The sequence below is a fragment of the Myodes glareolus genome, chromosome 15 (assembly GCF_982192425.1).
Source record: "Myodes glareolus chromosome 15, mMyoGla1.1, whole genome shotgun sequence".
NCBI classification, from domain to species: Eukaryota; Metazoa; Chordata; class Mammalia; order Rodentia; family Cricetidae; genus Myodes; species Myodes glareolus.
Genome location: NC_142040.1, coordinates 23590313 through 23607289, shown reverse-complemented (window position 1 = coordinate 23607289; position 16977 = coordinate 23590313).

Here is a 16977-nt window from a genome sequence, read left to right as displayed (position 1 = left end):
AATGTGACTAGGATATCACTTGCTGTCATAGTTTGAGTGTAAAATGTTTCCCTTAGTCTTGTCTGTTTGGTGACTTGATCACCATCTAGTGAATCTATTTTCAAAGTGAAACCTTGCACAGGTGAAGCCTCACTAGAGAAAGTAGGCAACTGGGGGTGGGCTTGAAGTTCTAGAACTGGGCCTCATTCCTAACAGCTCTACCTCCTGACTGCAGACACAGTGTGACTGGGTTCCCTAAGCTCCTACAGTCAGGCTGTGTCTACTGTGATAGACTGCACCCTCCGTATGGAAGTCAAAACCTGTCTCCCCCAGGTTACCTCTTATCAGGTATTCGGTCACAGGAAGAAGAAACTTAGCCAGCACACCCTTCCTCTTTTCTCCTGTATTTTCAAAGCAAAAACAAACAAACAAACAAAAAAGCAAAAAGGCCCTAAAACACCAATATTCCAATGTTTAAGTTTTCATTGTTTTAAATCACGAATGCTAGGAGAGATAGCTAATTGTTCTTTGAAGAGAAAGCTAGCCCTAAGTTTTTATAAAATTCAGCACCCTTGACATGGTTAATGGTGCTGTTCAGTTCTGGTTTTCTTTAAAACTCTCATTTTCAATCTTCACACTTTTTGGCACATCAAAGAATTTCTATGTCCTCTAATACTTTGACATAATTCATAAAGTATAAAAATATGTGTGTATTAATGATAAGTTCTTCTGAAAATAACTGTTACATTGTCAGGCACGGTAGTACAAGTTTGTAAGGGAAGGCAGAGACAAGAGAGTGGTGAGCCAGACTACATAGTAAGAGCCTGCCTCAAAACCCTAATAATAGGGAGCTAGGGAGGTGGCTCAGCAGCTAAGAGCACATACTGCTTTCAGAGGATCCAATTCTGACTTTCAGCACACATTTAGGACACCTCACAACTGTGTATAACTCTAGCTGCATGGGATCTGATGCCTTTCTCTGGGCTCTGTGTACATACACACAAGCGCGCATGCTCGCACGTGCGTGTGTGTGCGCGCACACACACACACAAATAATGTATTTGTATAAAACCCAAAGAATTAAATAATAAATAGATAATTATAAAAATAAATATATGCTTATTTCAAGACCATATAAATGCTATCATAAGGTATTTCTGAAAAAGTGTTTCATGCTTTCTGTAAAGATCTCTCCCTAAGATAGACAGCATGAAAGGATTGAGCAGGAAGGCCAACAGTAAAATCAACTAAACAGCAAAAGGTTGATCTAGATAGCTTTAAACTCTAAAACCATAGAAATCACCAGAAGATTTGGTAAGCCACAGATCTCTAGGTCCTAAACCCAAAGATTTTTGATTTAGTAGACACAGTATGGTGTGTCAAATGGTGGATTCCAAAAAGATGTGTTCACATGTCCATAGAACCTATGGATGTGACCTTATTTGGAAAAATTGAATCTTTGCAGATATAATTGAGGGAGGTCAAAATCAATAATAGTGGTTTACATAGTAATCTGAAGATACATATGTAAGAAATAAAGACACATGGGAAAGACCATCTGTAGACTGTTCCACAGCCACAAGTAAAGAAATGGTTGGAGTCATGATAGCTGAAAGAAACAATGAAAGAGTCTCCCCACAGCATCCAACACTTTGGGAGAGACACTTTCCAACACTCTGATTTAGGACTTCAGGCCTCCAGAATTGTAAGAGAATGGATTTATTTTGCTATAAACTACTCAGTTTAGCCCCAGAAAATCAATACGGGTTGGGACGGAAAGTTTGCATTTGCTCTGAACAGTGTTTTGGAATGTGGACTGTGCCTTGAGTGGCTCATTATTCATCATTCAGGTGCTACAGGTTTAGATGGGAAAGAAATGAGACACGGGGTGGGTACTGAGACAGTTGAGTTCAATAATTTTAGACTGTTAAAATTTTAAATGGTTGGATATAAGATTAACTAAAAAAAATCAGTAGCCCTTGTATATACAAATGACAAATGGGCTGAGAAGGATATCAGGGAAATGACACCCTTCATAATAGTCACAAATAATATAAAATATCATGGGGTAGGGAACTCTAGCCAAACAAGTGAAAGACCTTTATGATAAAAAAAAAACTTCAAGCCAGGCGGTGGTGGCACACGCCTTTAATCCCAGCACTCTGGAGGCAGAGGCGGGCGGATCTTTGTGAGTTCGAGGCCAGCCTGGTCTACAAGAGCTAGTTCCAGGACAGGCACCAAAGCTACAGAGAAACCCTGTCTCGAAAAAACAAAAAACCCAAACAAAACAAAAACCTTCAAGTCTGTAGAAAGGAAATTGAAGAAGTTATCAGAAGATAGAAACCCCCCCCATCCTTGTGTAGAGGTAGGAGTAACAGTAAACATGGCCATCTTACCAAAAGCAATCTGCAAAGTCAACACAATCCCCATCAAAAACCCAACACAACTCTTTGCAGACCTTGAAAGAACAATATTCAACTTCATGTGGAAAACAAAAAACCCAGGATAGCTAAAACAATCCTGTATAGCAAAAGAATGTCTAGAAGTATCACCATCTCTGATTTCAAGCTGTATTACAGAGGCATAGTGATAAAAATCGCATGGTATTGGTATAAAAACAGACAGGTAGATCAATGGAATTGAACTAAAGACCAAGACTTGAATTCACACACATATGGAACCTGCTTTTTGATAAAGAAGCCAAAAATTAGACAATAGAAAAAAAAGAAAGTTTCTTCAACAAATGGTGCTGGAATAACTGGATGTTGGCATGTAGAAGAATGCAAATAAATCCATATCTATCACCTTGCATAAAACTCAAGTTCAAGTGAAACAAATAGCTCAACATAAATCCAGATGCATTGAACCTGATAGAAGAGAAAGTGGGGATTAGTCTTGAATACACGGACACAGGAGACAACTTTCTGAACGGAACATTAATAGCTCAGGCACTAAGATCAACACTTAATAAATGGGACCTCATGAAACTGAAAAGCTTCTCTAAGGCTTGACACTGTCAATAAGACAAAGGGGCAGCCTGTGGAATGAGAAAAGATCTTCATTAACCCCACATCTGACAGAGGGCTGATGTCCAAAATATATAAAGAACTCAAGAAACTAGACATCAGAATATCAAATAATCCTATTTAAAAGTGGGGAACAGATCTAAACAGAGAATTCTCAACAGAGGAATCTTAAATGGCTGACATATACTTACAGAAATGTCCAATATCCTTAGTCATCAGGGAAATGGATAAAAAATATGTGGTACATTTTCTCAATGGAGTATTAGTCAACTGTTAAAAACAATGACACCATGAAGTTTGCAGGCAAATGGATGGAACTTCAAAAAAAAATCACCCTGAGTGAGGTAACCCAGACCCAGAAAGACAAACATGCCATGTATTCACCTATAAGTGAATATTAGCTGAAAAGTAAAGGGTAATCATGTTACCATACCTAGACCCAGAGGGGCTAAGTAACTAAGAGGGATTTGGGGGGATGCAAGGATCTCTCTGGGAAGGGGTACTAAAATAGATTTTTTTTTTTGGTTTTTTGAGACAGAGTTTCTCTGTAGCTTTGGGGCCTGTCCTAGAACTAGCTCTTGTAGACCAGGCTGGCCTCAAACTCAGAGATCCACCTGCCTCTGCCTCCCGAGTGCTGGGATTAAAGGCATGCATCACCACCACCTAGCTAATAAAATAGATTTTGAGGGTGATCTGAGGCAGGTGAGGTTGGGAACAGGAGAGATCACGTGGGGGTGGGAAATATTTGGAGATACAACTGGAATTGGAGTGCATTTGGGGTGATGCAGACACTTAGTGCAGTGGGAGCTTCGTGGAATCTACAAGAGTAACCCTAGAAAGACTCCTAGTACTGGGGGACATGAAGCATGAACTGGCCATTTTCTGTAACCAGGACCAGAGCCTGGCAGAATCATCATCAAAGACGTCAGGGAGACTTCATCCAGCATCGCGCAGGAGCTGATGCAAAGTTCCACGGCAAACACTAGGTGAAGCTCAGAAAGTCCTGAAGAGGAGGGGGAGGAAGGGGCAGGGGCAGGGGGACAGGGACATCACAAAAACATGATCTGCAGGATCAACTTACCAGGAGTCATGGGGGCTTACAGAGATCAGGGAACTTGTAGGAATCCGACCTAGAACCTCTACATATATGACTGAGTATCTCGGTGTTCTTTTGGACTCCTAACAGTGGGAGTGAGGACTATCTCTGACTCTTTTGCCCACTTATGGAACTCTTTCTTTCTTGCTTTGCGCAGCTTTGATATGATGGCATATGCCTGGTATTATTGTAGCATATTATGTCATGTTTAATTGATGTCCCTGGGAAACCCGCTCTTTTCTGAGGGGAGACTGAGGGAGGGTAAATATTTGGGAGAGAGAAGAGATAGTGGGGAGAGGCAAGGGGAGGGGAGGGAGGGGAAACCATGGTTGGAATGTCATATATGTGAGAAGAATAAACAAAAGAATTCTAGAATTTCTGAAGATAAGAAAGGATAGAATTGTGATAGTTTGAATAAGAATGGCTTCCATCGACTCATATGTTTGGATGCTGACTCACCAGGGAGTTATTGAGCGTTGGGATGTGTTTAGGAAGGAATAGGTGTGGCTTTGATGGAGGAGTTGTGTCATTGGGAGTGGACTCTGAGCTTTCAAAAGCCCACTCCTGTCTGAGTCTCTCCCTCTGCCTGCTGCTTGTGGATTGGGATGCAGAGCTCTCAGCCCTGCTCCATGCCATGCCTGTCTGCTCCCTGTTTCGATGTTCACAGGCTAACCCTCTAAATCTGTAGACAAGCTCCCAGTTAAAGGCTTCTCCAATAAGTTGCCTTGGTAACAACAATAGAGCAGTGATCATGGCAAGAACCAAGAGGGCAGCTCCATCCTTCTTACATTTTTTGTTGGATGAAGGTGGCCCTATTTGTTAACTTCCAGTTATCCTCCAGCCTCAGATTAAATTCCCTTTTCTGGAGAGCATTCTCTAGATTAGGGCAGCCAACACACCGAGGCACTACCTCCTCTCACACTTTGCAGTGTTCATTTTTTTTTGTAAAGATTTGTTTCAGTGTCCTTCTTGGGGGCATTGCAGATTATTTAAGATAGAAGCCATAAAAGTCTTAACCAGTACATCCCCAGTTCCCCAGTTCCTAATGGAGCCTGATACTCAGTAGGTATTCAATAAACATAACTTAATGGGATGTCAATCCCACCCTAAATAAGCTGGAATTAGAGGCCCAGAGATTATTCTTCTCAGTCTAGTGTTTAGTATTTCTTTACTGTAGATTTTATGAAGCAGATTTAGGCGATAAAATTGGATGTTAGAACCCAAACCACAGATGATTATCAGTACTTGTTTCTGTGTAGCATCATTTCTGACTTAAAATATATGTCCGACACATACACCCTCAGACGTCAATTCGATGACTGAGGGCTGAGCTCACTGCTGAGACAAGTTGCCTTTCTCATGTTGTAAAATTGCAAAAAAAATTGACACTAAAAAGCTCTCATTTCAATAATCACAAAATACTTATATTTTAATTGGGTTTTTTAAAGATGAGCTAAGAAACTGCAGTTTCTTCTTTTCTCCTAAGCAGGACTATGAAATTAGCTGTTTGAGTGGGTCATCACTATTCATTTTTGAGAGCAACATGACCAATTTGTTGCTATGACAACCTAACACTGGCCAGAATTTAATTGGCGGATATAGGTAGTAGGAAGAGAAAGATAAATGAAAGGCCTTGACTCATTCTCGGAGAAGTATTGGTGAGGAAGTCAGAAAGGGAAGGCCATGCTACCCCGGGTGGAAAACAGAGCGCTGCCCTCAGAACATCAGAGTGAAAATGGCAAAAGCCGCAGTAAGACGTTCTGGAGGCAACGAGAAGGGGAAGGAAGATACACGGACAAGACTATGGATTCATCTTATAGGAACTATGCAAGATAAAAGATAAGAGACCAACATGTATGAAGGGCTAAAAGATCTCTTTAGTTGAAATATCCTTCAAATATGAAGATAATAAAGAGATTTTCAGAAATATTAAATGTGAACAAATTTGTGACTTACGGAGCTGCGCTACAGTACGTGCACATGCAGGCTACTTAGTTAGGAAATGCAGCACCCGGGGGCTGTTTAGTTGAAAAAAACGCATGTGGCTGGGTGGTTGCAGCACACGCCTTTAGTCCCAGCACTTGGAAGGCAGAGGCAGGTGGATCTCTGAGTTTGAGTCCAGCCTGTCCTACTGAACGAGTTCTAGGACAGTCAAGGCTACAAAGAGAAACCCTGCCTCATTCAACAACCCAAAAACTAAACGAAAGAAAGAAAAAGAAATGCACACAGGGGCTAAGGGGTGGTGCTAGTAGGAAACCTGGATCTCAGACTGAACAGAGGGGCACGGACAGTCAACTGGGTGACAAATATACAGAAATCAAAATTTTCCGTATTTCTTTGACAGGCATTTGATCATTTAAAACAAAACCAGAGAAAATACTATAATAAACACACCAAAAGAAAAAGTCAAATACTGTTTGTTTCTGTAACTTCTGTGTAGCTGTGACTAGAAGACCCAAGGGAAGGCTTTTAAAGGACAAAGTGCTTACTTTAGCTCAGGGTCTCAATCTGCCATGGGGGAGAGCAGGCAGGTAGAGCACCTCACATCACAGCATCCAGGAAGCAGAGACAAGGAAACACAGGGACCGCTAAGCAAGGCATCACCCCGAGAGAAAGGCCAGCACTGCCCTGCTTTCTCACCAGGGTCGTGCCGCGTCCCATCCCGTTCCCTCACACACACACACACACACACACACACACCCCGCCTCCGCCGCCTTTTCACCATCTTTAATAATGTCAACATTTTATGAATCCATTAGGAGTCCATTAGAGGCTAATCCATCCAGTACGTCAGGACCTTTATGATGTAGTTGTTTCTAGAAACACTCCCATAGGCACACCCAGAGCTGTACTTCACAGATCCTGGATAAATCGTTTTTAAAATTAATTTATTATTATCATCTTTTATATCCAGACTGCAGGTTTCCCTCCCCCCTCTCCTTCCTTCGCCCCCACCTCCCCTCTGCCTGCCCTTATCCATCTCTCCTCCATTTCTCTCCAGAAGAGGGTGGGCCTCCCTGGGCATCAACCAAGTATGGCCTGTCAAGTTTCAGGAAGACTTGGAAACCAGGTAGTCATAAGTAAGAATAAATCTCCATGTATTTATATGGGAGCTGGGTGGTGGGCCCCCAAAGAGCAAAGAGTAAAAATAAAACCCAGCTACAGGAAATATGGTCCTTGCCTATTTCCCCTGATTCCTGCATGTGCTTATTTGAACGAGCTGCCATCCCGCAGTCCCATCCCCCTCGAACCATCCAGACACGCCTTCTGCTCCATCAACATGGAGCCACACAGCCACACCTTCTGCCCCATCAACAAGGAGATGCACAGCCACGCCTTCTGCACCATGATGGACAGGGATCTTTTGAGACCAAGAGCCAAACCAAAGCTTTCTTTCTCAAGTCATTTTGACCAGGTGTTTTGGCCATGGCAACCATGAAAGAAACCACTACAAAGCTGCTTGGAACATTCATATGCAAATCATTTTTTGAACACGTGTTTTCACTTCCTTCAGGTGCACTTAAGGGATGAGATGGTTGGGTTATATGGTAAGTGTTTCTGTATGTTTTCATACACTTGAATAGAGAAACCACCTGTTTCACTGTGTTTTATAAAAATGTGCATTTCTTTGACCACGTCCTTTCACGTGTGTGGGGGTCATTCGTGTCTTCGTGATGGACCTGCTTAGCTCTTCTGCCAACTTTACGTGACTTACATCATGTCTTTCTCTCATGTAAGAGTTTATATAGATTCTGCTCACAAGCCCTCTATCAGATACATATTCTTTCAGTCTGGATCTGGTGTTTTCACCTTCATACTAGTGTCTTCTGAAGATCAGGTTCCTCCTCTAGCTTCTATGATTTTTTGTTACCGTTATTGTTCTCTTTCTTATGCTTTTTTCTCATTGTTTTACCGTTTTAGATTTTGGTTTTAACTGAGTTAATTTTTGAATAAGATATAAGGTAAAGATTAAGATTCTAACCCTTCTGATATCCAGCTAGTCCTGCGCCATGCTTTAGCCAGCTGTTCCTGCACTAGCCAGATGTTCCTACACCATGCACTAGTCAGCCATTCCTGCACCATTCAATAGCCAGCTGTTCCTGCACCATGCACTAGCCAGCTGTTCCTGCACCATGCATTAGAAGACCATCCTTCCCTCCATTTAATAGTCAGTTGACTGTATATGCATGAGTCTTTTTGTGAGTTCTCTAGGTTTTTGTGTTGGTCTGAATGTTTGTACTTACAACAATTTTACTCTGTCTTTATTACTACAGATTTAGAGTAAGTTTGAAGTCAGGTACTCTTCAGTCTCTAACTTGAATTTTCAAAATTATTTTGTCTATTTTCTGACTTTTACATTTTAAAATAATTATAGAGTCAGTCTGTTAGTATGTGTAATAAATCCTCTTTGAATTTTGAATTTAATTTATATTGGGTCTACAGGTAAATTTAATCACATCTGTTTCTAAATATTCAATGATGCTTTCTATTTTAAGAGACATAAGATTTAAAATTTTAATTTCCAAGTTTTATTTACTGGGAGACAGAAATACAATTATTTATAGATACTGATTGGTAGTGATCCTGTGAAGTCAGTTCCACTAACTCTTGCGTATTCCCAGGGGTCAAATCATCTGTAACTAAAGGCCATTTGGTTTTGCTGTTCTAATATGTAAACAGTGATTAACTGATGACTTAATTATTTAGAAAAATTTTTATGTAGGCTGGGACTTTTAGTACAGTACTGACAAGGAGTAGTTAAAGAAGGGTGCCCCTTTTTCTTTTAATTTTAAAATGAACATTTTTACCTTTTCTCCTTACTGTGAGTGGATTCATATACTTTAAATAACAAGCTTGTTTTTACTAATAATGTCACCTTGCTACTTCATGAACATAAAATAGCAAACAGCGTAAGTTCCAAGATCCATTTGGGTTCCATTCTGTAATCTGTACTATTTGCTCAAACATCAAGTGTAGTGCTGCCTTTTCACCTTTAAAAAAGCTTAATATTTGATGAATTTTCATTCGTATGAAATTGTACATGTTTATAAAGAATAAATTCTGATTTCTCAGCTAAATACATATGACTAAAGATATAAAATCTACCTTTGATGTATCACTAAAGTTGTTTAACATTTGAGTGACACCCAGAGTAAAGAATTAGAACCCTAATCTACCACCTTGTGTGTCTTATCTCTTCACACTCAAGGGCACTTAAGTTTTAGGAGTTTGTCTAAGGTCTGCAGGAGGAAGCTCAACTCTCCATAAACATCTAAATACAGCTGAGTGTCTAGTAAAACACGTGTGTACTGTGTTCATATTTCATTATAAGCAAATTCCCATTGGAGCAACACAATCACTCTTTGTTCATACCACCTGGAAGAATCTAATTAATAAATATAAAATTAGAAAAAAAATTAGAATAAACAAGAAATTAGCAATTGAAGACTCTTTCCTCAACAATTTCTGAAGAAGAAACTGGCGGAAGCGCCCAGTGCCCATCCTCTCTCTGACCTCTCTTAAAAGATGAGGTGCCCTAAGATGAAAGGCATTTTTATATATCCCTGTGATTCTTGTGTTGTGATGATATCACAGTGTCTGAGAAAAACCATAAAAAGAGAAAACAATAGCACAGGAAGCATATAAAACAAACTGGTTCTTTGCCAAGCAGAGCAAACTTTTCATGACGGTAAGAATACAATGTCTGCCTCAGGAAGTCATGGAAGGGCAGACAAGAACTGTTGCCATGGATCTGATCCTTGTTCTAGTTTTATTCCTGTGGCCAGCATGAAATACCCCAACAAAAGCAACACAGGAAAGAATGAGCTTATTTCGGCTCACAGTTCCAGACTTTCGTTCATCATTATGCAGAAGCCAAACAGAACTTCACTTAGTTGCATCTCACCCATAGAGCAGATAGAAATCAATGCATATGTGGCTACCCATTTACTAGCATGTTTATGCTGGTTTCTCCACTCTTACACAGGTCAGGGCATCCTACCTAAGGAATGGTGCCACCCACAGAGGGCTTAGTCTTCCCACATCAATTAACACAACACCCTCAGAGGTCAACAGAATGCTGACAATTCCTCACTGAGATTCTTCTCCCAGGTGATTCTAGGTTGTATGGAGTTCATCATTAAAGCCAACCACCACACTCCTCACCTGTCACAGCCAGTGACTTCCAAAAGGTTAGAGTGTTGGCTCTTTATCAGAGAGAATGGAGACCCTTCTCACGTTTTTAACTTCAGGAAGAGTTTTGCCCAAACTATGCTGGTAACTGTTTAACCACAGGTCCTGAAACAAAGAGAAAGCCCCGATGAATGTACAATGCTGGCAATGTCTGTGGTGAGGGGACTTTTATTAAAGATGATGTTAAGCTACTAATGTGAGGTCACTGAACAGGTTAGAAGACACACAGGGTAACTAGCATCCACTAGAATTTTTACCGTTAAGAGCTAACACTGCATGGAGATATAACAAATTGGGATAAAATTAGAAAATGATGTTTTTGCATGTTTATTACCTTCTTAGAAATTGGAATTATTGTGGTAATGATCTTATTGTTTGCAAAGACTGATTATTCATGTAGAATATTTAATTGGTTTTGCATCGATGGCTTCTGCTTCTCATTTTTACATGTCTGCTGGTCTGGTTCAGCAGGGTTTTTATGCAGTAGCTTGGCGTCAAATTTTATGCTTTCATACATATTTATTTCTGACATTAATGCCTGAGTAGTTTTTAAAGGCTACTATTCTTACAGGAAAATATTTGCAAAATAAAATTTTTGTTTCCGAATATTATTCTGAGCAGATTAAATGCCACTCTGTCCCATTTCTTTTCATAATCTTAAACTACATTTTCCTGTGGATTGATTTTCCTGAATCAGTTTTTCTACTAAGATAGCATTAAAATACATCAAGTTTTATTTTATGATACATGATAAAAAATTTAAGCTATATCCACCTTTCTACTCATTATATAAAGAAACAGCTTATTACTAGCCAATTATTATAACCAATGTAGCTTTGAATTTCCTCATTTTATGCAAAAGAACTTTGGTACAATATTCTATATATCACATTTAAAATGTCTTTTAAAATATTTTATTTTATTTTCTGTATATGCAGGTTTTGCTTGCATCCCTATCTGTGCATCAAGTGCACACAGTTCCCAAGGAGGCCAGAAGAGGGCATGGAGGCCTCTGGAGCTGGAGTTATAGCTGATTGCAAGCCACCATATGAATACAGGAAATGGAACTGGGGTACTTGGCAAGAGCAGCCAGGGCTCTTAACCGGGGTGCCATCTCTTCAAATCCTACAATGCCTTGTTTTATGGAAATCATGAACAGCAACATAAAGAAATGTTTGGTTGAATTTATTATATGACTTGTGATTTTTTTCAAACTTACCCATCCTTCATTCTAAACCATATTTACAAATAATACAAAAATATGGTTTTCTAGTAATGTTTATGCTTTTTCTAACCCGTTCACAAAGGGCATGAGGAATGTTTTAGAAAAGGGGAAACAAATGGACAATTTGATACGGGCATTAGCTTTAAGGAATTTCAATATATCAGTTACATAAATGTTCACAATAAACCTATGAACAAAGTGAAATTTCTTTATTTTATTACTGAGGAAATTGATGCTTAGAAGAAATTATAAGAATTTTTAAAATTGGGGTTAGAAAGTGAGAGAAATGGAATTTCCTGCTTACTCCGCCAACTTCCCAGCATCACAAATGGCCAAGGCTAAAGCTTTTTGCCTAAGGAAGAGAAAACATAAAAGAACCAGCAGGAAGCGAAGGCTCATGTGGGAAACCTGATGAGAGGCAAGCGATTGTGAGAGGGAACAGGGTTTCTGGTATTCGATGTGAAATAAACCCAGTGCCAAGAATTTTTAATATGAGCAGTGGAGAGGGGAAGAGTTCTTGACTTCCAAAGAGAGAGAGAAAAGTTAAGATAGTTTTTGAATTGAGGAAAGAGTTACAGAGAGGTTGGACAGATAATTAAGACATAGGATCATTAGTGAAGCTTGCTGAGAAGGGACCTCCCACACATTGCATTTTAGATTGGAGTAGAAGGAATAATAGGGACTCCGGTAGATTTGAGGACCCATGAGCTGAGCAGATGCATGTCCTTCTTCCTTCCTAGATAGAGTTCTAGAAGGTGAAAGTTTTGTAGATTGCTCTGTGCCAATGCTAGGCAGCTACCTAAGGGAATACAATAGCAGTAGCTGTGGACAAAGGGCCAGCCTAACCTGGCTTCCAAGGCCTCCGCACTCCAAGGTTCCCAAGGACTCACGACTGCATTGAGAAAGGCTACTGTTTCCATGCTTTCTATGTGAGGAGGTTTATGCTTGACTAGAGTACAGAGCTACTTTCTTTCAGCAAAACACTGATAATTTTATGGAAAGTTTAGGCACCTAGACCCAGAAGGAAGAGAAATGATGAGATACAGTTTCTACAGATTCAACATAGTGTAGGGTCAATACCCAAGACCAAGGAGGGGTGTGTCTCCCTGGAGAGGCCTCTAGGCTGAAGGATGGCATGTGGCATGAGACTACAGATCCTTTTCTTGAGCTAAGTCTAATGTTTCTAGGCAGAAGGAGACAGAGACAGAGAGAGAGAGAGAGAGAGAGAGAGAGAGAGAGAGAGAGAGAGATACCCTAAAAGGTGAATAAACATACAAACATCTTAAATTCTTGGTCTGGGTAGACAAATTCTACAGAATTGCTAATTCAATCATTTGACCTTAGGTTAGCAATCAAAATGATGGTTAAAATCATGTTTCTGAGTTTTGTGATTATGAAATATGTATCTGCTCTGTTTTCTTGTCTTCTGCATGTTTTTTAAATATGAGAAATATGCACATTTGGAATGTTTCCTTCCTGTTTATGACAAAGGTATTTTGTTCTGTCTTGGTTTTCTCCTCTTGCAAAAAAATTTTAATCTGGAGAAATCTTCCAGCTCCCATTTTACCTGTCCTAGGAACAGCTGTTTGTTCAGAGTGGGGCCAGGAACTCGTTTATTCTGAATACTCTAGTTCAGTGTACACTATGAACTGGGCACCATGCTAAAGGATGACAATGTCAAGAAACGCCACAGTCCCTGCTCTCAAGGAGTAGACAGTGAGAATGTACAGAAACATCATTGCAATGCGGAGGGATAAGAGTGAGGGCACAAACATAAAATGTCCGTGATCGATACCCACAAAGAACCAGGCAGCAAGGAGGGCTCTACAGAGCTAACACTTCTACTAAAAATGGGAAATCCGTAAAATGACTGAAAGACATTTGCAAAGACTTAGGAGAGTCTCAAAATAGGAGGAAAAGGCTAAGGCAGAGTCATAAAGATTTATCTATAAGACTCTAAGGGACTGTATTCCTACACCCCCTTTGGAGGGCATTTAATAGCAACACAAGAGAGAATAACAAGAACAGATTAATTATCTAAAATGAGGCCTAGGACTGCTGTGTGGAAGACAGGTTAGAGGGAAATAGGATTGAAGGGACGTGACCTCTGTGTCACAATAATGGACCAGACTAAAAGTTAGCTCCTGTCGCAAGTACAGAAAGAGAAGACACTGTAATAATTAAAAAGCTTTCTATTAGGATTTATATGAACAACTTTTCTTTACTGCATCCACTGATCCAAAGCTGGAAAGTTGTAGTGTAAGGGTTGAGGACCACGATAATGACAGAAGAAAAGGGAGCCTGAATGAGGATGCACAGTCTTAGGGGACGGTGGTGACAGATCAGAGGGAAGTTACCTGGGTGCCACTGGCCTGCTCCAGATTCGTGCCCACCACTTCCTTCTCAGCAAGCCTCAGTACCCCATCCTCTGTCCAGTCTCCTGGAATGAATCACAAAACACAGATTTTGCCTGGGAGACTCAGCACATAATAAAGAATTTTCTTCTTTATCTGATTATATTTATATATTTAGATAGTTTTATATATATATATGTATACATATAATGTGCTTTAAAACTATTATTATTAGTTCTCTAAGAGTTTAGTATATGTTCATTCCTTCAATTCTTTCTAGATTCATTTTTTTCTACCAATGTGACCCGGTTATATCACTCTGGCACGTATCCTACAAATGTGATCCTGCTAAACCATTCTTGAGCATATCCCAAAAAGTTCCATATTGTACTAGAGAGACACTTGCTCATCCATGTTTAAAGGGGTGGAAACAATAAAAAAAGTACTGCACATATATGGAATCCCAAAAGATTTTAAAATGTGAATTAAAATATGTTAAAATGGATCAATAAGTTCTGGCAAAATTAAGTAAACAAGACCAGAAATTATGTATACTAGAAAATATTTTAATTTCCACATATTTTAGACCCATATGTTATTTCTTTATTTTAATTTTAATTAATTAATTTATTTATTTTATGTTCAGTTATTTTAAAAGAAAAAAAATGTATCTGATAAGTGAAGAAAAGCAGCAGGCCTTCTCTAACACCAAACTCCTCAGAAAAAAGGATTAACCATTAATCTGAGGAGGGTAGATTGAGACACATTGATCAATGTCCATCTGTGTTTCTGGCTGCTTCTATTAAACATCTAGAGAACAAGGAATGGTTTGATATTCATCCTGGAACTGAGGAGAGAAAAGATGGAAATCTTTCTTGTCTATTCAAATAAGGTTAGCACAAATCTAATGTTTAAATCTGGTGGAAACAATGAAACAAATAACAGAACGCCTTCAAAGAAATGGAGATTGAAAAATCCAAGTGAAATGGTAACTAAACGGACTCAGAAGCAAAATGTCAGAATAGCATGCTAAGATTGTAACGCCTATTCCAGCACTGCAAGGCTAGTTAGGCTTTGGGGAATTTGCTCAGGCAATATGCTAATTAAGACCAAAGGAGCAAGCAATAGAGCATCATCCACCTAGATCCAAGAAAGGGAGAGGGATGCGTTTCCCACAATCCAGTGCTCACATCTGCCTCACGATTCCTTTCAGTTTGGCTTTAGACTGTGTGTGGTGGCTGCATTTTTGCTGAGCTGCATTGATGACTCTCTTAAATACAACCTGTTCAGTCTATGCAATGTTATTTGTATGTATGTTTTTCCTGGCTAACCATATGGCAGTGGACAACCAACTGCTGGTATGCTCTTCCTCGGAGAAGACCACCTCCCCTGCTCCTAGTCTTCCTCAGTGGCTTACAGTTCTTTGTGTAGGGTTGAACTATTATTTTTATTAGCATATTTGTTAAACACTTAAAGGACTTTATCTGTTTTAGAAAGATTTTTCAGAGAACTGATTTCTTCCAGGTGCATGCAGGTTTATGCTGCATAGACTTGACCAGAGCAAGAACGTGAGCCCTCTATTCAAATGAGTTTTCACAAAGGTATCATTTACTATTCAGTCTGGACATGGAGATATGAAAGGAATGGCAAAACCTGAATGGAGTCTAGGGACTTTCCATGTGGGTGGATTTGTGCCGAAAGCACATCTCTAAAGAACCAGGCTCCCTGAGTGCAGATTTGGCTCTTTGGCTCTGGGTTTCTCGCGAGGAAGATTAAGGTCAACTTTCAGAAGATGTCTGGGAGAGGAGATACTGAGAGCAACTCTGAGTTAGCTGTGCTCCCCAGGAACAAACAGCCACTTCTCAGACGCGCAGAAGGGGACCATAGAAATGGAGTGTTGACTGGCCTTCTGGTAGTACTAGGAAATTCTCAACATTTGCCAGTGCGGTAATTTAGGAAGAAAAAGTGGAAACTACAAGCAGTGTTGTTTTGCTTGATTGCACTATGATTGCTTTTATGCCATTGATATCAAACTGAGCATAATTAGAGACTATTCTAACTCATAACAAATAACGTGTTTTGTTTTTCCATGGTTGAATAACATCCTACAGAAGCAACATCCCTGTGTCAAAGACTTGGGGCTCCTCCTGTCCATCCAAAGAATGCCAGTTCTTTCTCATCTGATCTGTACATAGTGTTGATGAGCTTGTTTATTCCACAATGCAAAACTGGCTTGATGTATGCATGTTGACTGCATTGCAAACTTACTAAAGGATATACTTAAAATATATTGCAGAAGCTGGGTGGTGGTGGCACATGCCTTTAATCCCAGCACTCAGGAGGCAGAGGCAGGCAGATCTCTTGAATTTGAGGCCAGCTTGGTCTACAGAGTAAGTTCCAGGATGCCAGGGCTTCACAGAGAAACCCTGTCTCAAAAAACCAAAAACCAAAAAAAAAAAAAAAAAAAAAAAAGGAAGGGATAGAGAGAAAATATTTTTTAAAAAAATGTAGGTGTGTTTTTGTCAGAGCAGTTGATAAATCATGTGATTTTATTTATTTATTTCATAAAACTATTAAGTCACTGCTCAAAGTCAACATCATTCAGAAGGTTAAATATTAGCAAATGTGCATAGCATATTAACATCATACCTTCCTTAGGTAATTAATACTCTGTTTTGAAATGTTCTAACTTATGGTGGATAAACTTGGGAGTCTGTCAGTCAACTTCCAGCAGTTGGTCAAATTAGGATAGCTTAAAAAATTTAATAAAGGAATCATTTGCAAAGTTGTGTCTAGGGTTTAGGAAAACCACATGGAATCTAAGCATATATTTTTCAAATTAAAAAGCCCTTTAAAAACTGTGCTCAAATACTTAAATTTTGTGTTTGTAAAATGTTTGAGAAAGTAAGGATGGTAAACCTATTTAAAAGTTATTATTTTTGAAATAGAAAAATAGAATTTAAGGGCGGTTTTTCAAGTTTTTTATATTAAATTGGTATTTGCTTTCAAACTGAAAAGCATCGTATATATTATGATGTAGATTATGATATTTTAAAATATGAATACATTACGGTATAGCTAAATCAAGCTAATTAACATTCGCAT